The following is a 22,929-nucleotide window of genomic DNA, read 5'->3' as shown; positions in this document are numbered from 1 at the left end:
GAAATGGAGCATCAAAACAGATGCTATTCTATTACAGTAGAATAATGAAAAAGGGATATATTTAGACAGAGAGAGAGAGAGAGAGAGAGAGATTGGAATGGAAATGAAAGGGTAGCCTTGTGTTTTTTTTTTTTTTTTTTAAGGCTGGCACATATTTATTCAACTTTTCTGCCCTTGAGTCGACCATCAGGAAGTTAACTTAAATATAATTAGACAAGTTTCTTATTGAAAATAAGAATTAGGGCACGCTGTCTCTGAGGAATCCCCCTTTAACTTTCAAATGACATGCGCTTTTTACATTTCCATGCAGAAATAAGCAGGTGTTTTCACGTGTAAAGACATTTTTCCCCCTGGCGTGTTGAAATTTTTGCTGGTCTTTGTGATATGTAGGTGATACATGTATTTATTATTTTTTGGGAATGGACTTGACATACATTTGTATTTATTTATTGTTTTCAAAGGTTTATTAGCAGTTTCCGTCGGTAAATTGACCAAACGGAGTGGAAACAGTAACTTGTTCCTGTTTATGATAAAGAATGTAATAATTTTTGCTTGGTGTCTTAGTCTTCTGCATAGAAAGGGAAAGGGGGGGGGGGGGGGGGGGGGGAGCATGGAAAATACACTTGAGAAATTTACAGAGAGATACCACAAGTGACAGAGGCAATTTTCTGTGAAAAAATTACTTCATCATAATTTCAATCCCAAAAAGAATTGGAAAGAAAGCCCTGAAGGAGCCATGTAGTGTCACCTTGAAATATAGCAGACGAAAAAAAAAAAAGTCCAAACTTAGACTGTGTGCTTATTCACATGCACAACTCACACAGTGTTACACACTTATTCTCCTCTGCACGAGCGCTCCTATGTCAATACATTATTCATTTTTTATATTCAATAAATCATTATAATTTCCATGACATCACAACTTTCTATTACGATTTGATTCATTTTTCATTTTTTGTCAAAGAAGTACATGGCGTGTAGAGCTTGGAATCTACAGAAATGTATGTATTGTGGAGAAGAATTAAGCAGATTGCCTGATTTATTACTTAATTTTGTAGTAAAGTACAATTTAGATCATGCAGAGTTGCCGTTTGTGTGTAAAACGGATGGAACAGTGAGTGGAGATCTGAACGTCCCTCACTGTTTTCCAGCCTGTTTGTGAAATGGTTGACACTGCTGCCTTGTAGTGAGAAGAAGCATCTGTGCATGTCATGGCCTACAGACCATGGAGCTGCATGTGAAGTCTTCTGCTCTGTCCCACATGTAAAATGCATGTAACATGTTGGAAGGCATTCAGAGTTTGGTTCCTTTCAACATTCCACGTTTTACGCTGGACTACTGCACTATTCATTAGAAGAAATTGACCCAGGGACAATCCTCCTGAACAGATTATTTTAGGTGTAGTGGCAATGTAACGTTTTCTTGTATGAGAGGAATACTCAATCAATCAATAAATATGTCTCGACAGAGGATTGTTTCTTTGGCACCATGTATCTGTTCCTATGTTACGATAGCACTGGTATACGTTACCACTTCGTGGTGAGCCAACCAGAGGCCGAGGTGCGCGGGTCCTTACACAAACACACCCGCGGGCAGGAGAGACACGGCGATGGCGACTTCCAAAGTAGCGATTTTACGGTAAAAATGACTTTTGCCTAGTAGGAATTAAAGTTAGGAATTCACGAGCAGTTAGAATCTGATGAAGCTTCTCTCATCACCTCACGCTTCATCAAAACTAGCGGCGGAGGACGTGGAAGTTGATAGCACATCAAACCCGGTGCGGCTAACGCAGGACGAGAAGGAGCCACGCCCTCCACATTTTTGACATACTTCAACATTTTAATTTACTGTCCCTGTAACTTGTTAATTTAATAACGCTGCAACTCGGTTACTCTTTGAAAGAAGTAGCTAGTACCTTAAATTGATGCCGTTTAAGGTACTAGTAATTTGCCCAACATTGTTAATTACCCAGCCAGAGTGTCATTACTTCTGTCACACAGAAGACGAACTTGGGGCTGACTGATGATTGGCTGCTTTCACACATCCTGAATCCCACAAAACATCTCACACACACAAGTGTGATGCACACGGTGTTTCCATATACATTCAGCCCACAACCACTCAATAATGCATCAAAAACACTTTCATTCAAGAAATGGGTGAATCTGTGAAATTAAGAGGAAGTTCACAATTGGGCAGCGGTAGCCTGGTGGGTAATCGGAAGGTTCGATTCCCGAGCCACCAAGGTGTGCTTCACAATGACAATCACTTCATCATATAGGTGAACAGGGATTCTGATAGATTTCACTTTATTTAAATTGAAGTCATGGTTGGTGATCAGATGGTTTTCAATGGAATTCTGCTTTATTCACAGTTTACTATGAAAGATAATAAATGCACTATTTCTTGGGCTGTTTTAACGAGATATTCAAACACTTGCTGAATCTCAAAAGGTTATCTTTGTTATTTTGTTTTCAGGGCTAAATAAATGTACGTATGGGCATTTAATGTTTTGCTACCTTTTTATAGCCCTAAATGACACATCCCACACATTGGAGAGGGTTCTGCTCCTCTTACTGTAACAATGCTGTTCTCTGATCAGCTACCATTGAATCCTAGCCTTTAATAAGATAGAACTATATTGCATGAATGAAGAAGAAAGAAGTCTTTCCTAGTTGTTGTCAATTGGCAATTGAGTTGTGTGACAGCATGGAACCAGGAAGGTCTGGAGTGGTCTGCTGCAGTGGCTGTTCTTGGGCTCTCAGGGTTCATATTAAGCATCCGGCGGTGAACCGAAGGGATCCCTGCTGCAGCTGGGGGAAAACCATTGATCACAGCATACGGGGATACACCAAAATGACCTACCAAAATTCCAGGAAAAAAAACAGCACAGTACATCTTCTGCTCTTTGCCCTGACCCCTACATCCTCCTGAGGAGCCTTTTGTTGTAAAATGATGGGCTCATCTTCAATCTACTAGTAGACACCGAATACATTCCCCGGTATCAGAGTGACCTGACCAATTCCCAAAATAACAGATTTTGCTCGGGCTCATTTTAACACATTCCCATTGGCCGGCTGGCGCCCCTGTGATGGCGGCGGTGAACGGCCGCCCGGTGCAAACCTCAGAGGGGGCAGGCGGCTGTCGGGAGTCTGAGGTAATGGAACAAGCCGCTGCCCGGTCTGAATAATTCACTGCATCCTTGAGAGACGGAGGGAAGCTGGGTAACACTGGATGTCTGACGTAAAACTCCCTCACCGTTCCGCCAACTTTTGTGTTGGTCTCTCTCCCTCTCTCCCTCTCTCTCTTTAAATTCTCTGCATTACCGCATTATTGCTGGCTGGGAAAGTCAAAGGGCCAAAGAGAATATGGCAACTTGATAACAAAGCACACTGGCACAGACAAAGGATGCTGCGCAGATACAAGACTCCATTGTTGTTTTGGTAGACTACAGACAAGCTTATAGGCCGATTGTCTTACAAGCCAAACAACAGACAAAGGAGAAATTGTGCCCAGTGGGTCCCACAGTTACAGTAAGGCTGGGGCTCTCCCCAAAGTTCGGTGCTGCGGAGGACAGACAGAAGGTCTGAACGCGCCACCCGTACCGCTGGCAAGTGCAAATCGAATTAACATTTCATATTAACATTTCATATTTACAACACGCAACGCACTTTTTTATTGTTGTTACCAAACCCCCATAACATATAGCTAGTAACATTTCACTGCCAAGTTTTTTTGGTCAGAATGTAAAGTTCGTGAATTTGTCTTTTTATGAAACATACAATTTTGTCTCCATGATGATCCAGAGGACAGGACCATCGCTGCATGGTTGATGTAATCACGCAATATGGCCTTCAGTCATAACTCCTGATGGAACATCTAACATCTAATGATTACTATATCTAACAAGTAAACATTTGAAGACGTGGAGAATCCACGAGAGGAGTTCTGATGTTGCACTGATGGTTGGTCCAACACCTCAAAAATGTGTTGCAGGAGGAGGGAGAAATGCAGAAGCACGGCTCAAACGCCTCTAAATATATTTATTATACTAAAGAACTGATAAGGATATGAGTTTCATAACAAATGAACAAATTTGAAGTTTTAACTTCCATAACTGAATACGCAACATTCAGTGAACACTACACAATACTGTTTATTATCAAATTATCATCAAAAGAGGTTTATGTAAAATCCCAACCGAACCAGTGTTGACCACACTTAAACATTCCTTTAATGTGCATTCAAGTAAAAAATAACACAATTATCACTTTAGTAAATATATTTAAAACTGTCAAACCATTTTGATAAAACTATACTATAAATAGAGACTGTATGTTAATAGGCCATTGGATAGGATAGGACAATATTATTATTTCATAACAGTGGGCTTGGGGGTAGATATAAAGCAAGGATTCACGGGACAAGGGTTAGGGAATGCTGGGGGGGGGGGGGGGGGGGGGGGGGGGTGGGGTATCTAATCACATCATCAGAGTCACTCTGAAAAACTCCTTTTATGTTCTTGTGACACAAGGAAACTATGTTTTATGCAGTGGATGCTCAGATGCATAATGCAGGAGAAGTCTCACTTCTTCTAAAGACACGTATGTAAAGTGCATGGCTGGTGCACATGGCTTTTTGTGCCTTTTAGGGTCATCTTGACACCTTATGTTGGTTTTCCTTTGAAATGTGTATGTTTAGTAGACATTTGTCATGAGCTCACAGGACAAAAGCAAAGTTGTTTTGCTCTTTATCAGCAAATCAGCGGCTGAAAGGCTTTCTGTTGTAACTGCGACAAAAAGCGGCATCCGAAGAGTGAAAGGGTTTGAGTGCATTGTCGCTGTTCAGAATGAGTGTTAAGTGGCCTCAATGAACCATGGTGACAAAAGGAGTTTCTGAAAGCCTCTGGACGTCCTCACTTGCACTTACAAATGTCACAGCCCCTCCCCTAACACCACAGCAGTGGCCGGCGCGGGGTCAGCGGACCCCCGGCTCATCTTCGGGGCTTGTGTTGGTCTGAAACCCCGGGCGGGTGAAGAGGGGCGAGGGGGACCGGGCTTCTCAATAGATCCTCTTACTGTCTCTTGTGCATGGGTGCAGCTAAGCGCTGTTAATCTTGAGATGTCGATTGTATGATTTCAGCGGCAGGGAGGAGGGGCTGTTTATGTGTGTGTGTGTGTCTGTGTGTAGATGGGGGGTGTAGAATAGGGACTCATGTTTTTAACCTCTCCCTCCCTCACGCTCCTCCCCCGTTTAATCCTGAGTCTAGGAGGGGGATTAGAGAGCATTTGACCATACGAATGTTTTACCAAAACCAACAATTCTTGCCACACACACACACAAGATTACGCATTTAAGCAGTTTAACGTAAGATGCTGTAAGAATATTATAATCCGAATAATGATAATGACCTTTTATGTGCAATTAGAATGTGTTCACGGGACTCGTGACACCTCATGCATGGGTGGGGGTGATGTTTGTGTCTTCACCAACAAAGGTTTTTGTGGAGTGCTCGTTTGGTCTTTGCGCTCATCATTTCAACTGTTTTCACCAGATTACGCTGTTTGTTGGGGCATGCGGCGGAAGATAAGGTGTGTAGGAGTCTTCCATTGGAGTAAGATGTATAGAATGTAGCCTCACCCCCTCAGAAAAGACCTTTTCTTTTGATGTGTGCGTGGATATCTGCAGTAAGAGATGTCTCTCTCCAGGAGTCTTAATAAAATCACTTTTGTTGGGGGCGGGGAGGGGTGGCAGATAATTTGTCATCTCCCCCTTTTGTTTTGGCTGAGGTAAAATGAGTTGTTAATCTCAAGGATTAAAAACCTACAGCAGTCCCCCTCACTGTTTTTTTTTGTTGTATTGGTACATATGCGCACACACACACACACACACACACACACACACACACACACACACAAACACTCATAAACAGAGATGTTTGGAATTACAGTACTTCATTGTGTGTGAAATGCATGAATTTCGTTTCTGTTATAGGCCTAAAAAGACATTAAAACATACTTTTAAAAATATATTTAATATATTGTGTTATTTAAAAAAAAAAGCAACAGAACATCATTTGTCAATATAAATGCTAATGAGTAGGGGTGTGTATTGGCAAGGATCTTGTGATACTGTGTATATTGCGATATTCTTCCGTCCACTGAAAATGTAAAAACAGAGCGGATATACATGATGCTGTGTGGATTTTAAAAAGCTTATTATTCTTCTAGCCCTTCTTCTAACGACTTTAGCTTGCGCTGTGAAGTTACATTTAACGTGTGGGTAAAGCATTTTAAATTTGTCATATCGGCAAGCTATGCTGCAATGGCCATGTTTGACGCGTTGCCTGTGACTATGCCAGGGTCCTCACTTTTTACGCCCCATTTCCCCACTGCCCCTTTCTGCTGCTATTGTAACGTAAGATTCGGTGGCTCGCGAAGTCCAGTAATCGCTTGTAAGCGCCACTCTTTCTGCAGAGAGAAGAGATTTTTTTTCAACTCCTCCTGAGTTGGGGTCACACTAGTGCGGCTCCATGTACCTGAACCTGATATAAATGCACAAATTGTTGTTTTTTTTTGGATGGATAGAAGTTTGTTTGCGGTATTCAGCACACATTTTGTGTCGATAGGCTTTGGTTTTGGTCGTTTTGTGTTGATAGGCTTTGGTTGTTGCTGTACTGTACCTGGGGGGTTCCTGCTGAAATTATCTCATAAATTGCTTGCGTTGCTTGAGTGTGACATCTTGCAAATTACGTTTCCTTTATCCAAATTCTATACTGCCAGGCTTATTTTTTTTACATGTTCAACAGGACTCCGTAATGACAATCAAGCCTTCTGTCGCGGTTTGTGTTTCACTCTGCCAAGAAGTATGTCAAAGTACCCAGCTGTACAGCGCCATCTACAGGATTGGAGGTTGTAGCCGCGATACAAGATCGCCACCTAAAATATTGCAATATATTGCTGTATCAACATTTTCTAACACCCTTACTAATGACAGAAACAAATTTCAGGAATAAATTAGAAAAAATGTTGGGGGTTCATCATTTAGTTCCTAATTTATCATTATGCCAAGATATTTTATAGCCAGCCGGAGCCAGCACATCAAGAGTAACAGTGATTCAAAGCTGAATTTAATGGGCCAGGGTTGGTGTAGATAAGACAGTATTCCTTCCACCTTATCAGAATTGGAAGCTACACTTCATCTCATTTGTCTGTAAACCTATTAAATTATTTGATATGGTATTTTCAAACATACAACCACTGCAAAAAAAAAAAATGCTAGTTTTAACACAATTACAGCTTCGTGCAAAAACAGACATTGCAGAACATTTACTCCTGACTTGCATTTGACTGACATTATGTACGCTCGACATTATTAAGCCAGCGCTTAATTCTGATCTTTAACACTGTCTGGGAGCGAGCCGTAAAGAAAAACACTCCTTCCCATTCACACACACAAACACGCATTAGTACAGTCCAGCTGTTTCTCTCAACAACTGAAGAAAAGGAAAAGGAACATGGGAGTTCAGTGTTATGGATCAGCTGGTATCTCACCATATCTGAAAAAAAAACTCTGCATTATATATTAACACCATATAAACATTTTTACACTATTATTAGTTTAACATCATGTTCAACTTAAATTTTTTTTTTTACTCAGATCTCAATTCCAGTTGACTGTCCCAACTAAAAGCTTCTTCATATATCTCTCTCCCGCTAGCTCTCTCTCGCGTCCCCACCGCTTGCTCTCACCCGTGCTGCAGCAGGAGTGAGCGAAGCCCAATGACTGTAGGATGTAGGTCAGCAGAGCAGCTTGGCTGGCTCGTGTCTAGACTCAGTCTTCGGGGCATGAAGTCACAGAATTGTGCACATTGACCAGCACAATCAAAACTCCGGCGCTTCACTGCACATCCACGGGCCCCGGCGTGGTGAGGCTTTGCACGGCTCCGCGCATTAACCAAAACATTTGCACCTTCTGTGAAAGACATCAACAAAAATGTCATTAAAATGCCATTTGCTGATATTTGCATTGGGTCAAGGGGAAAGGTTTCTTTTATTATGATGCAATAAATAACTAATTACAACAGAAAATTACATTGAAGTGGCAGATATGGTTCTGAAGTGGCCGGGGCCCAGAACCATATTGTAAATTCAGTAATAATACTGCAATATGACATGATGATACTGTGCTCTACTAAACTAATAAGAATCATGCTCAAACTCCTATAGAACAAGATCACTGTGAAATGGGTGAAGAGGTCATCAGGGCAATACTGATATTGACCACTGTTGGCACTAATGACTGGAATCCTGATGAGGCAAGTGTTGGACCCACTACCTTACCCTGTAACAACCATATTTCCATTCAGAGTGACACCATTTGCAATAAGCCCATTGGGGTTGCCTTCTGACAGCAGGTTTGTTTGGTTAATTTACGTTACGGCAATGCTATTGTTGTTCTTCTTGTCTCCCACATTTCTGTTTATTTTGAATGAGTGCACCAGGCCTACCAGATGTTTGAGGGAAGACAGTAAAGACGTGAGGATGCCGGGTCACCAGTACCAGCGTACTGCTCATCTGCCTGGCAACAGGGATTGTCCACTGACAGACTCACTGAAAAATTAATTGACGGCAAGCATGCAAGATGACATGCCGACACATTAAAAAGGTATGCTTGTGTTTTTTGATTATTTGGCTGTGTGTGTGTGTGTGTGTGTGTGTGTGTGTGTGTGTGTGTTTAGCTGGGTGATTGTTTGGCGTATGCCAGAGGTATTACACCATCATACAGAACCCCTCCCCCTGCCCAAGGGGAAAAACCATCAAAGCCGGTGCCCTCTGGACAGATTTTCTTTTGCTTAAACACCAGGTTGCTTTTTGTTCAGTCACTTATCCAACAAAAACTAACATTTGACCTGTCACTGAAGTGTAGTAAGTCCTGTTTATGATTGGAGAAATTAATCATTTCAATTTCTAAACCACATGGACATACAATATTTATTCCTACAAAATGACTTTTCCTTTAATAAAATGCAGTCATGAGTTATTTCTCCTGCAGAGACGTAGTTCAATGATTGGCCAACCCTGCAAATTATGGTCCGCCGAGAGCCTCCTCGTGTACAGGATTTCCTAGCGAGTGTCTAATTGCTTTACTAATTAAAGCGCTGAAAGATTTAAGATTGATTGAGTGGAAGACGTTCATTAGTAATTGTTTAAACCCCCAGTCTACATGAACCAAGCTGCCTCGTCTCGATCCTGGTGGTGGGACAGATGGATGGAACATCAGTACCATGGACAGCGCACAGATCTGTCCACCGTAAAGATCAGTAAAGATCAAAGTCCTAGCAGATCATGTACAAATACAATATTCTTTCTCCAAATATCAACAGAAATAACTAACGTGTTCCTCCATTTCTCAAAATACAAAATCTGATGGTGTACTTTGTGCAGACTTGTTCAGTAGGACATGCAGCGTTAGTATTAGTGACTACGTCACCGGGAGCTGAATCAGAATTACCTGTACGGTGCATATTTTTAAGAGCTGTAGACATTGTTCGGCAAGACGAAAAAGAACTGTCGTACATTTCACCATGTATGAGCTATAAATATTGTGATTATTTTTTATGCCGGATGATCCCCTGGTGTTAGCAGATGCCCTCAGTAACCTGACTGAACTCCTCCCCATCCCTCGTTTGGCTGACTGCCGGCAAAGTGACTTTAATGCAAATGTTAGTGAAACAACAGCTGGAAAACAAGCCAAGTCTCTCTGCTCTGTCAGTGTGTGTTAACATGTGTAGACGATGAAGCGTGTGTTGCTGGGAAAGGACGTAGACGTGAACGTTGAGTCAGAATTGTCGGGTTATGGTAACATGCGAGCAGACAACATATGAGTCCGGGACACATGTGTATGAATGTGCCTCTCCTTGATTTGATTATTTTGCATGGCTGCAGCATTCTATAATGCAGGCTTGTGTGTGTGTGTGTGTGTGTGTGTGTGTGTATGGAATTCAGACACACATGAAAGAACAGGTTGCTAATTGATTATAGTGCATTGAATATAGTTCAGTTTTATATAAACTTGGAGAAGATTAAGTAAGATGCTTATGTTTACACATATATTTCTGTTAAATATTTTATATATTTACATTTTCAATATTTAGTAGATGGTCCTATGCAAATATTTCAGTTCCCTGAACTATTCATTGCCCAATAAAATCTCTACAGCTCCATGATCCTACAGTTATTGGATGTAATATGAGGTGTGGCAGCCTGACCTTCACTGTTTCTAGCTGTCTGAAATCAAATCTTTTAAATAATAATTATTAGCTTAATAAAAACTATTATTTTATATAACCCCTCAATCATTTAGGAACATAGTTGCATTGAAATCCTTTCAACAATCCTTTCAAAACTTTTACACTGTTCTGCATAGTAAATATACAACAAATATGTAAAACGCCATTATGCATGACTATGGAATCCTGCATATGTATATAGTGGTACAGCAGCAACCAAGCTTGCTGTAGCCTGACAGGAAACCACAGCTAAACAGCTCACCCCTCCTCATTCCTCACCAACCCCCCTCCACCCTCAGTCGTTAGGCTCCGCCCTCTCCGGGGAAGCCCCGGGCGCTGCTGTCAGATTCCATCATGCCTCAACTCCAGCAGTGTAAAGCGCCGCTACGGAAGCCCGCTTAACGAGTCTGAGTGAATGCTCAGCAGTGCGCTGAGCCGGAGGTTTAATTAAATATTACAATCAGCCAGGATTCTCCCATTCTCTCACATGGCTTTCACTGGACTGCTGATCATGCATGAGGAGCCTTGGACAACCGTGATGTTTGAGATGCTTTAGGTGGCAAACTGGGTCGAAACATGTAGCTTGTATCGTATTTTTCTATATATTGCATCCCTCCATCCATCTGTCCATTCTTCCTATAACCTTCCAACAAATCGCTTGTGGCTGTAGTAGTGCTCTGTCCCCACCCTTCACTTTCTACACCAGTCAGCGCACCATTAAACATTAAAGTCTTACTCAGCCCATACATATTTCACATAGCATCCAGCAGATGAATAAAATATCATTAAAAACGTGACTGAACCTTGCATCAGCATACTGTATCACTGTGGGCCACATCTTTCTTCCAAAAATGGTGTATCCAGCTTTTTTTAATGGTAATTAGCCATTACTGTTCATAGCAAAGACGTCTTTCTTCTAGGTGAACCATACTGCCTCAGCACTTTTTTTTACTCCAGTAAGTCATTTAATTTGTCTGTCCAATAACAGAAAATGATACTTCAACATTGCGAAAAAAAGGACTTGTGTAATCACCAACCTATTGTGATGGTGTGAAAAGAGCAAGGGAGAAGAGAAAGCGAAGAAATGCTCTGAAAGCCTGTTAGGCTGCAGGCGAAAATGAAATGTTTATAGTGCTTACAGAGAGAGCCGCTCGGATCGCGCTCCGAGTGCGGCCTATTATTCCACAAGGGCATTATCTCTTTGTCTCAAAAGATTATTGTGAAAAAAGCATGATGGGAATGAATGAAACGACTGTTATTCTGGCTTCTTTGGACAGACATTATGATCAATATAGTCACTGAAGATATAGATTTAAAGGCTGTATTTCAACTCAAGAGTCAGCGCCTACATCAGATCTGCCATGTATGCATTTCAGCATATGGCTCCATTGGGGAAAGGGCTAAATTAAATGGGTATATGTGGTGTAAATAGGATCTGATTGTGGTGAAATTAGTGTGCTGCCGCTTTGTTAGTGGAAGGGGAAAAGACCTATGGGGCTATGGCCGCATAGATTAGTATTGTCACAACCTTGTCGGCATGACGAGGCAGGTGAAAGGAGATGATGATGAAACTGGACGAGGAAGAAGGACGCATTCACATGACGTCACGAAACTGAGGTTTAATGGGCGATGAACAGGACAGGGGAGACATCCGGTAACATGGTGAACATGTAACATAACACAGACCCGACCGAGAACAGAAACGAACAGGGCAGCTTTATACAATAAGACACAGGTGAAAACGATGAGGGAACGTTACACAGGACTAACGTGAAACTCCGGTCCGGGATCCGTAACCCCTTCCGGACCGGGTCATGACAAGTGTGCGCCAATAGTACCGAAACAAAGGTAACACTGTCGACCAGGTACTTTTGGAATAGCTTTTTTTTTCATCATTCCACCCAAACTAGGGCTGAAAATCAGGGAGATTTTTCCACAATTAGTCCATAAACATGAGAAGTTATAACACTACCCACTTTTAATTGAGAGACACGTATGCAAAGCTGCTTAAACAAATCATTGTGAATCTAACATACATACAACAATGACAATGCTAGAGTCTTTTTTCAAGTCTTTGTTATTTAAAACGTTTCATTATAATGGTGAAGAGAATTATTTTAACAAAGTTCACCCAACCATTGAGTTGAAACATTGCATTTGCAACTCGTTGTTTAAGGGACATGGCTAAGTGGAAAATAAACACAGAAATCTTTCAACTGTACAGCTTTAACAACCACAATGCACAATTTTGAGCAAAAAATGACAAATCTGGCGTAATGGACAGGTAAGTGCTTCGGCTGTACCCTTATTGCAATTGTGCCTGGTCTGTACCTGAGAAGTACCCCCTGGGTTCACTGTTCCAACATCATCAAACATTCTGCGAAACGTGGAACTGGAATGTCGGTATTAATCTTTACTTGTGAACAACTGTGCTAACTTTGTTCAAATTCGTGGAAATGAGGTAAGTCCTAGCAAAGCTGTGGGAACAAGCGCGCACACACACACACACACACACACACACACACACACACAAGAAAGTAAGTGAAAAGTGCTTAGTATGACTAAGCCACAGACGGTTAGTGGTCATGCATGACCTTCAGTGGCTGATGGGTGATGGTGAACATGCCAGAGTGGCCTGCAGCAAAGACAAAAGGGGAGCGCAGGCATTGCAGCCAGCACTGCAGCCCTCCAGCACCGGCCACAGACCAACTGACTGATGGGGCCTAACAGCATTTCCCAGCGTTACCTCCAGCAGGGTAGTACGTACATGTGTTAAGGACAGGGAGGAAGAGAGAGAGAGAGAGAGAAACAACCAGATGAGCTTGAATCATAAAGCAAATTCTTTAATCCTGCTGAGATCCTGACTCGTGTTCGTATACCAGTTACATGCAGATGTGCACATGATTGTGGATGCATATGATAATGCTCGTCGGTATGATGCTACTAATAGCAAAATGCGCACATTTGCAAATAAAGCATAACAATTTAAATGTATTTGTACTTAGTTTTCTATGATACTGGTTCTCAGACTTTTCACAGATGGTATCACCTCCAACTTTATTTGACTGTGAGCAGAGGTTCATATTTTCCATGAGACCAGATAATAACACTAAGCAGCTGTAAATGTCTCCTGATGTACCAGTAGTTTGAGAACCAAGGTTATATGACATTTTTCATTCTTTCAAAATGATTCTTTCATTTGTCTTAGGAGCTGGTTTTAAATGTGATGTATTTTATCTGTACAGTAGAATGAGAGACAATGAAGACTGACAAATAACAAATGTTTTTTTTTTTAATGAACATTGTTCACCTCTACTACTAGTGTTAAGTTATTTTCTGATGTTTTCATATATTTTTTCTTGTACTGACGATTGTTAAACAGTGACTGTATCTAAAGTAGTTGTCGCTGTTCTGTGTTTACCCGCCAAACACACACACACACACACACACACACACTTGCTCAAGAACTCTAACAATTAAAAATGCAGCTGAACCACTGAATTATTGATGCTATGCGGCATATGTTAAAGATCTACCCAAAGAATACATTTGATTTGTTTTGTATACAAAACCACTTCAGGCAAAAGCCACGAGGGATATTACAGCATGGCGAGGTAAACATTATTCATCTGTGTAGCTGTAATAGATGGCAACCTAAAGTAATTAAAGTACATCATTGACATGGATTGGGACAACAATGTTTTTATGATTATGAAGGAGATTACAAAGTATGGGAATTTTATTTTAAGTAAATTATTTTATTTTAATTTATCAGAATTTTTACACAACTCTACACTGTATATTGTATATATATTTTCACAATAATTATTTGCATTCATACATCATCAGATTTTTGTCAAATTAGTGGAACAAAAAAATGTACAATGTAAACAATTTTATCCACTTGATTTACCAATGCCAGGACCTTCATCATGCTATTTTGTGCTTTTTTCTGTCATATTCTTTTCAAGGTTTCCTATCATGAAAATTTCCCTCATGAGATTATTTAACATTAGAACGAGTTCCCCTAGCCTGTCTATGGTCCTGCAGTGTCATCATAAATGGAAAGGTTACCTCCCGTTTCTCATGCTTTCCCCACCCAGAGAATTTCCCACCCCTCCCCAAAAAACATTATCTCCACTGACCATCATGGCTTTCAAACATGTAAAAATGAGCACAAATGTATTTTTTTAGGTTCGTCACGTGAGACTCTAGTGGAACCAGTGGGCTCATTAATTTCTTTTCTGGTCAAACACAGACACGACTTCCTGTCTGCGCCAAACATTGTGGACAGTGAAGGGTGTTGATGTCATTTCCACAAATGCCCCCCAAACGTCTATAGTCCGCTTCTCTCCTCCTCTTTTAAAGCTACAGACACTGTGCATCCTGGGGAAATCTCATGCATTTCTGCACTGACGCAAAATTTTGATAAAACATATAAAAAAAGCAAAAAAACATGCCTAAATAAAACCCATGTAATAGATCTCCGATAAATTTGTAATAAAAAGTGCTTGGTACTATGAGCTTATCATTGGCCCATATTCTCCAGACTCACCATCCTTCCGACAAACAAAAACCGTGGTGAATGTGGAATTCTGATGAAGGTGATAGAAAGGCTGCCTCCAAATTCTCCCACGGGGGTTCAGTAGGGTCGTGAGCTGGTGACGGTAGAGGCCATTCATCACGTTCACACACCAGCTTCTCTCCGCTGTCGGCAGCACTGACCCTGAACTATTTGACTGTTGTCAACAAAGCACACCATATTAAGTCCACAGTAAACTGAGGAAGTCTGTGCGTTTTTTCCCAGAGTAAAGATGGCTTTTTCCTGCCTGCATTTGTACACACTCTTATTAGCAGCATGGAATGGATCTCAGCTCAATGCACAGAAAGTGTTTGTTTGGTTTTACAGGAAGCAGCCCTTCTCACTGTCGAAAGTGGTGGGGCATGGACGGGGTGGGAGGGGCTCTTGGCATCTCACTGTCATACAGCTGATGATTATCATGTTGGCAGGATCTAAAAGATTAGACACATCAATAGTTTATGACTCTGTAGAGAGTTTCACTCAATTCCCACATCTATAAATTACTAAATAAGGCCATTTACATCTCTGTTCAACCCCCCTTCCTTAACATATGAAAACAGCATGAATTTTAACACACTGAGCTTTGCAGAGGCTTAAGATGATCTTTAACCTCATGGTCAGGAAAAGTGTTCATGTCTTGGTATGCTTCTTTTTTTTTTTTTAAAGGACAAAATGTACAGACGTAAGGACCTAAAAAGAAAGACATAATTAATAGATGTGGTCTGCTGATACACATGAATAATGCAACTTTTATATTCAAGAAAATTACATACAGGACCCATAGGGAGAGAATGGAGGAAATCATTAACTGCAAACTAGAACCTTTGTAAAATGAAGCAAATTTTTAATAATTTATCCATATAAACAAATAACACATGAATAAAGAATAGTTAAAACAAGAACCATTTCTCCACCCAAGCTACAGGAGTTGAGGAACTTTGTGAAGAACTTCTGGAAGTTGCAGAAAAGGGAAATAAAATGAAAAGAAATGTTTATAATGAGCGTGGAAAAAGTTTGGGTCGGTTTTCCTTGGTCTTCCATATTCATTTCTCTTCTGCATGTGCATATAAAGGCAGAAGGGGATGGTGGAAAGACGCCAAAACAAACCTTATTCTGTGGCGCTTAGGGAAGTGTGGATTATGGAGAAGAGGAATATGAAGTGAATGACACACTTTTTTAAAAAACACAAAGTCATTTTTGTTGAGTGAAGGTCTTGATATTTTATCATCGTAGATCCCAAGTGCAACTGATATTGACTGTAGCAAGGCCTTGTTCAAACTCAGTAAATGAACAAGAGTGACACGGGGCCCAGCAATGGAACAGGAGAGCAGACCTGTAAGGAACCAACAGGTGCTGCAGTATTAGTCAGTTGGTAAAACCATACTACACAGCACAAAAAGGAAGAATCCCAGCATGTGGTGATTGGTACATACCTAGGATTTAACATTTTACCTGCTTTCATGCCTGCTCTTAATACCATAAATGTCACTATAACCTCAGACATGTAATGTAATATTACTTGAATCCAATTCACAACTGTGACGTTGAGCTCCCCCAGACGCCAGAGGCGCACCTGATGAGCCCCTGTAGGGTGGTAGTAACCGAGTGGGTAACACACTCACCTATGAACCAGAACACCCAGGTTCAAACCCCACTTGTGTCCCTGAGCAAGACACTTAACCCTAATTTGCTCCAGGGGGGACCCTGTAACTACTGATTGTAAGCTGCTCTGGATAAGGGCGTCTGATAAATGCTGTAAATGTAAGTGCCCAGCTGACATTGCTGTGATTGGGGCTCCATATCACCAGGTGGCACCATACATGGGCACAGCAGTTCTCCAACATGCAGCCCGAGGTTTCCCCTTCTCCCGTGTCTCCCTCTGCCTGGTTCGTGGTGTATGTTGTGTGTTTGTGTAACATACAGGGGTGTTTGTGTGTCTTGGACTGCACGGCTGCAGGAGAGCTGGAAAGTGGTCATAACCGTGTGCAAGGCATGTGAAGGCAAGGAATGCAGGGAGCAGTGTCAAGAGGCAGAGAGTTCTACACACAGTCAAACCCCATTGGCATTCCCTGTATGTTTCCCAATAAACTCTTCCTTTTTCTTTACCCTCGGTGTCCGTTGTTTCCCCCCTTGGTTGTGACAACTACCCCTTCTTTCATATGTTGCTAGGTAATCATTGTTGCCTATTGAACATGTCTTGCTGACGAACATATTAGCACTAATGAATTTGTCTTGGGGCCGTGGTGTGACGCGATGAAAGAGCGAATGTTGGAGGAGACGTGGACTCAAAATACGAGATGACGCAAAGTGGTGAGTGAGTGTCCACCGTGTACTCTGCGAGCATGTTCAGCGTACACTGCAATTCCCACGGAGGCTGGCGCTATATTCTTCTTTGTGTGGTTCCTAACAACTACGAGATAATCACTGTAACGTAAGTCCTATTGTGGCCCATCACTTTAACACCTTAAAATCTCTATTGGATAGATACAAATTCTGTGTCTTTGTTCACTGTGTACACTGTGGGTCAACACCCCAATTTGTCCATTTTTCTTTATTAAAGTCCAGGCAGTTCTTTATTTCCAGGCAGTTCAGTGTCTTAATGTACTCCAAAATGAAAGCATAAAACAAGTTAAAAGATTAATGCATTCATGTATTCTAAGCTGTTGTCTTTGACAGATATAACAGCTGAACACACTTATGGAATAATTTCTACAATAGAAAAAATATTTTCAAAAGTTCTTCCCAACTCTGCTGTAGATGCTTCCATAAATGTGTGGCACTTACAGGTTGCTTTGCTCTTACTCTTTCTTTTCAGTTCATCCCAAACCATCCCAAAAGGAACAGTGGTGACCTTGCAGGTAAGGAAGCAGATTTGTAACCGTGGGGTTGTGGGTTCAAATCCTGAACCACCAAGGTGCCACTGAGGTCCCCTTGATGAAGGTACCGTCCCCATGGCTGCCCACTGCTCACAATTATCTTTTCAAATATCCTGAATGATGACCTGAATTTTTTTCATTTAGGTTTTTCAGATTCTTTCAATCTTTAGTAGTTCATTGGCAGTGTTTCATGGCCCAGACAAGCCTTTATTTCTTAGTCTGGCATCTTAGCAATGGCTTTCATCTCTTTGTGTTGGAATTGAAACTTACTCACATGTTGTCATTTCGCACAAAAGCATGGCAGAAAAACGATCTGCTTGTGGAAACGCCATTGTTTTTGCTGTTGAAAACCCTAATTGAATTTTTTATTACATGGTTATTACAATCCCTACAATACACAATTCTGACCGTTGACCGATAAATGTTCCCCGTTTTCCTTAATGAAACACATCATCACCTTGTATGTCCCTTATGCTTTTAAAGGGTTAAGAATTGTGATGTAAATCAGCACAGCATTGTTGATATTAATATTAAGATGGAGTAACAGGTGAGTAACTCCACCTACTCTCCACCATCCACCATCTGATGAACGGCTTATTACTGGCCTAATGGCCTCCTAACAACGTTTGTATGAATCAGCAAGGCCCTCGCTACCTTGACTTCCTGCAGAGCCAGAGACACACAGGAAATCAAGGTCATTCATCAGCCGCGGTTAACCACAATGTCAATTATGCGCCCCAATGCTGCAGCTCTGACAGCAAGGGTTGGTAGGGGGAGGTGCCACAGAGATCTGTCCTGTTCAGCTAACCCCACAATGCCCCGAAGAGACAAATCCAACGACTGCAAAAGACCAACTACCAAGCACACATATGCATATGTTCATATCGAACAAGGCCCTAAAGATCTACCGTATACACGGTAAATACACAGACACTTACACACAAGGGACGTTCTACCAAAAACATTCATTTCCAGTCCTGAAATAAAACATCTGAGGATGTCAAATAAAAACACATTCCTAAAATGCACAAATTCTATAAATAACAATAAAACAACAATTTACAGTCATAATTCACACAATCTGTAGCCTGGCTGGTGTCACGTTCCCCTCTAGCTCAGGTGATGAATGGAGGACGCAGGTTGAAAAATGACAATGGCGTATTTATTTCAAACTCATGAAAAAAAATGAAACAAACAGTGTCCTTTCTTGTAGTGCCACGCCTCTCCTCAAGAGGTCTTGTTGAAGGATCCTCAGCGAGGCCCTCAGCGTGAGAGCTGAAGAGCGCCCTTGTCCTTCACAAGCCTCGAACCGGTGTCTCCGGGAGCTGCGGCGTGGCAGAGCTGTAGTGAGGCTAGAGGGGAGAGTTGAGTTCCTGTCCTACCGTGGGGTTCACAATCACTGCCGTTTAATGACAGCATGCAGTGCAGCAAGGAACTCTGGTTGTGTGAGGGAGACCGAACGCAGGACTAAAGGGACCGGCTGGTTATAAAGAGGAGTGGACAGACCCATTACCGCTAAACTAACCAATCACCGATCAGAAGTCATTACCCCACTAAGCACCCGTGATTACCACCACTTACCTGTGATGAAGAACAGGTGGGAATAATCAGGGTGCTAGTGAGCCCCAGAAGAACACACAATAATACATGGGAGAGGTAGACCGCTGGGGGCGTGGCAGAGGTGGCACGAATGTTACAGCTGGTAAGGAAGCGGACCCATAAAGGTACCTGTCATGGTTGCCCACTGCTCATGAATGGTGATGATGTGCAACGTTGACTTTATTTTACTACTGTCCTCGTGATGCCATCATGTCCTGTCATGTTTACCAAAAATATCACACAAAAAAATTTAATGAAAGCAGAAGGTGTTTTTAAATCTATGACTAGAAATTGAAGTGACATTGTTTGAATAAGGTGACACTAACATTGATCAAGGGTGAGTTCTCTCATCGACCTTAAACTTTTTTTTTATGGAGGGATAAAGCATCAGGTCCCGTCACACATTTATTCCCCATTTAGAAAATTTCATGATTTTACAGTGTATGTTTTTTTTTGCTTAAAAAAGTCAGGCCCTGTCACATGAGGCCCGGTCACAGCCCTAACATTGGAAGGCTGCATTGCATGTGCAAATATGTCATGACTCCATGACATATATCCAGAAAACTCCATGACATATATCATATATCCATATTTAGTCAAGATATTTACCCTGACATGGGTATTGACTGCTGAGTATTCCTGCACATTCCATCATTTCCACTTACTGCAGCCCCTCCAAAGCTGGCTGTGTATACTTTAATCAGAAAAACAAATTATTGACACATCAGAATAAATTCTGCCCAGAGTACAGTAGCCACGGGACACCACATGCTCTACCACAATAACGCTCTACTGCCGCTAAATAAAACAAGCAACATGCCTCAAGATATGTGCATTATGTGAATTATGCTGATCTATGAAAGATGATTATGCTGTACATCACAGGAAGAATTGGTTTATGCACATGAAAGACCCGGGCCTAATTATCGCTGCTTCTCCACTGGGTCCGCAGGAACCATGAGCATCCACCATACGAGCCATGCTGATAATACAGGAAGCATACAGTATGGCTGCCGACGCCGAACCGATGGTGGTGAAAAACGTACATCAGGTGTGGCAGATGGATTCTTCCCAGAACCCCATCTTTTGCCTCCCAAGACGAGTGTTGCCAAGCCCGAAATCCCTCTGCAGGGTTGTGTAATCCTTGAAGAAGCGCTGTATTATTCATATGCCCGCCAGTCATTTGACTGTTGGCCATCAACGTGTCTCCTTGTAGAGTCTGTCCAATCGCTGCCACTTTGGAACGAAGCGTAATCCCTTAAAAAACAATACAGGATTTCGAAGCATTATGCGAAGTGGGAGTGCTGACATGATGCCTAAAGAAAAAAAAATCTGTGCTCCTCTTTATAGCACGGTGTTAAGACTCAGGTGGGACGGTCCCTGTCAGACTTATCACTCATTTTAAAAGGATTGAACGGACATCACATGTGACAGCGTTCTCTCAGCAGAAAACCGGGAAAATTCCTTCCATTTTAAGGGACTAAATCTCATTAGAACTGCATGTGTGTGCATCAAAAAGCAAAGGACCCCAGCAAAAAAGATATTGCTGGTACTGATGTGAGAGCAGCAGGAGGTTGCATGACCTTCCCATTTGTCAGGCACACACTGGCAGTGGTGTCATGTGAAGAATTGGATTAAAACTAGCCCCCACATTGGAACCAAAGCCTTCATCCTAACCTGTCCCCTGCGGCCACTTTACCAGGCGGTGGGAAGAGATGGGGGAGTCTTTATGGGTAATGTCAATGTGTAGATTAAACAGCACTGTGGCTGCTATGGTGAACCAGGATCAATAGTTTAATATACTTTTTATATACTGAAAAAAAGTCAACTGTAGCTGTTGTTTGTTTAATATGTTTTTTCTCATTACAGTAGTAAAAAAACATTAGTTTGCACTTTATAAAATAACAATGATTCATCTCTGCATAGCTCAACAGAAGACACAAAAGTAAAAAAAAAAAATCTAATAAAATGTGTGTGTGTGTGTGTCGAAGTTGAGAACTGTTGACCTTATCATGGGCATAGCTGCCAAGTTGAAATGAGGTTATTTGTGTCCACAATGTCAGGTCCAGGTCTACCATTCAAAAGTTCATGATCCATTAGAAATGAAAATAATGACTAGTAACAGACCAAATTTAGAATAAACGCACATTTGCTGGTGCACACTTTGGAACTCGAGACTAGTTGTTGCTGATAAAGTTCCTCTCTACATGTATGCTGATATTCCATCATTAACAGACCCTTCCAGCCACCAGAGTCATTTACAACATCACCAATGTCTAGACAGGAGTTTTGGGTGTTAAACATTTCTAAATAAATATTCATAAACGAAAATTTGAGCTATTAACATATTATACATGTACAATATCTATATCAGACATCATATACTGTATATTAATAACATATTTTACTGTTCTAGTAATTATAATTAATTTAGCATTTGATGATTAACTGTTAAGCAGTTCTGGTTCTTAGTTATTGTAGTAAGAAAAAAAATCTATTGCCTCCTCTGTCTGTGCCTACATGTCTTTCGAGAATAAACAAACCAAGCACACGTGCAGTGTCATTAAAACCTATGTAATTGTTTCATTATGGTGCCAATTACCAATTACCCACTACAGATGTTCTCAGTGCTAGAAGTCATTAACCTCTCCCCAAACCAACACTTTCGGGCTCTTCTGTCAATTTCAGTCTTTCGCCCCAAAAGGGAAAGGTTGAGAGCGCAGATCAAATGGATGGATGCCGGCGGAGTCTCAGTCGAGCGACGGAGGGGTCCTTAGGTCTTACAGCTCCTAATTGCTGTGTGCCATGGGGTCCTTATGAAGCAATCAAGCAGGCAATCTCAGAAGACGCCCATGCTGTAACACGTTAACAATCCCCCTCTTCCTTTCTGTGCTGGTGCTGGGTTTACCCAGGTCCCAGCTGCAATTAAGGACCTCGCTCTGTCTGAGCTGCTAATAAAAAAAATAATAAAAGGAAAACTGAGACACCGTCACCAACACAGACTGGGAGATCAGATATGTTCTTCAAATGATGGGAAGGAGGAAAGCATGCGCTTTATATTACAAGGTTGTGACTTTCATGTACTTCATGAGCAAAACACAAACGCCGACTCCCACAACTAAAACACACTGTGCTCATAGGAAGCGTGAACATTCCAATATTAGCTCTGCGCAACGTCATCTCCTGAGATTTTCCGGATACTCCTGAGGACGTCCACACAGACGCAGTCTATTTCAGACATAATAATGTAAAAAAAAAAAAAAAAAAAGTCCTCGCTCCACCCAAACAACTTTTCAAATTATCAAAAGAAAATAAAAAGAGCAGGACAGAATGGACGGCAATATCAGTATCACCCGGGTAAGAACCTGAACCTGTAGGCCAGGTAACGCAGAGTTCAGAGGTGGCCAGTTCTTCCGCTGGCAACCCAACAAGCCCGGGAGGCCGTGAGAACCGAGACGCCGCTTTTTCAGGAGTCCAGGAAAGTGCGCTAAAGCACCAGCCTTAGATTTCATCTTCCTCTTGTTTCGAGGCCTGCGTTTGGCACTGTTTCGGCTTCTCTTAGCGCGAGGGTGCCTTTTGTT

At 41.6% G+C, this 22,929-nt stretch overlaps 1 protein-coding gene across 2 annotated transcripts in view; it reads left to right on the top strand.

Annotated features, from left to right (window-relative positions):
- The window catches only part of trpm6 (transient receptor potential cation channel, subfamily M, member 6), a 64,356-nt gene extending 43,365 nt beyond the window's left edge, over window positions 1-20,991 (top strand). For both annotated transcript variants that reach the window (XR_003751248.1, XR_003751247.1), the window contains 3 exons: window positions 8,229-8,667; window positions 17,689-17,731; window positions 20,301-20,991. The gene's annotated coding sequence lies outside the window, so the exon portion shown is untranslated. The remainder of the gene's footprint in view (window positions 1-8,228; window positions 8,668-17,688; window positions 17,732-20,300) is intronic.
- Window positions 20,992-22,929: the final 1,938 nt, after the last annotated feature.

This window comes from Denticeps clupeoides, chromosome 11 (assembly GCF_900700375.1).
Source record: "Denticeps clupeoides chromosome 11, fDenClu1.1, whole genome shotgun sequence".
Taxonomy (NCBI): Eukaryota; Metazoa; Chordata; class Actinopteri; order Clupeiformes; family Denticipitidae; genus Denticeps; species Denticeps clupeoides.
Note: the sequence above shows the minus strand (reverse complement) of the source record. Positions and strands in the feature narration are given on the sequence as shown.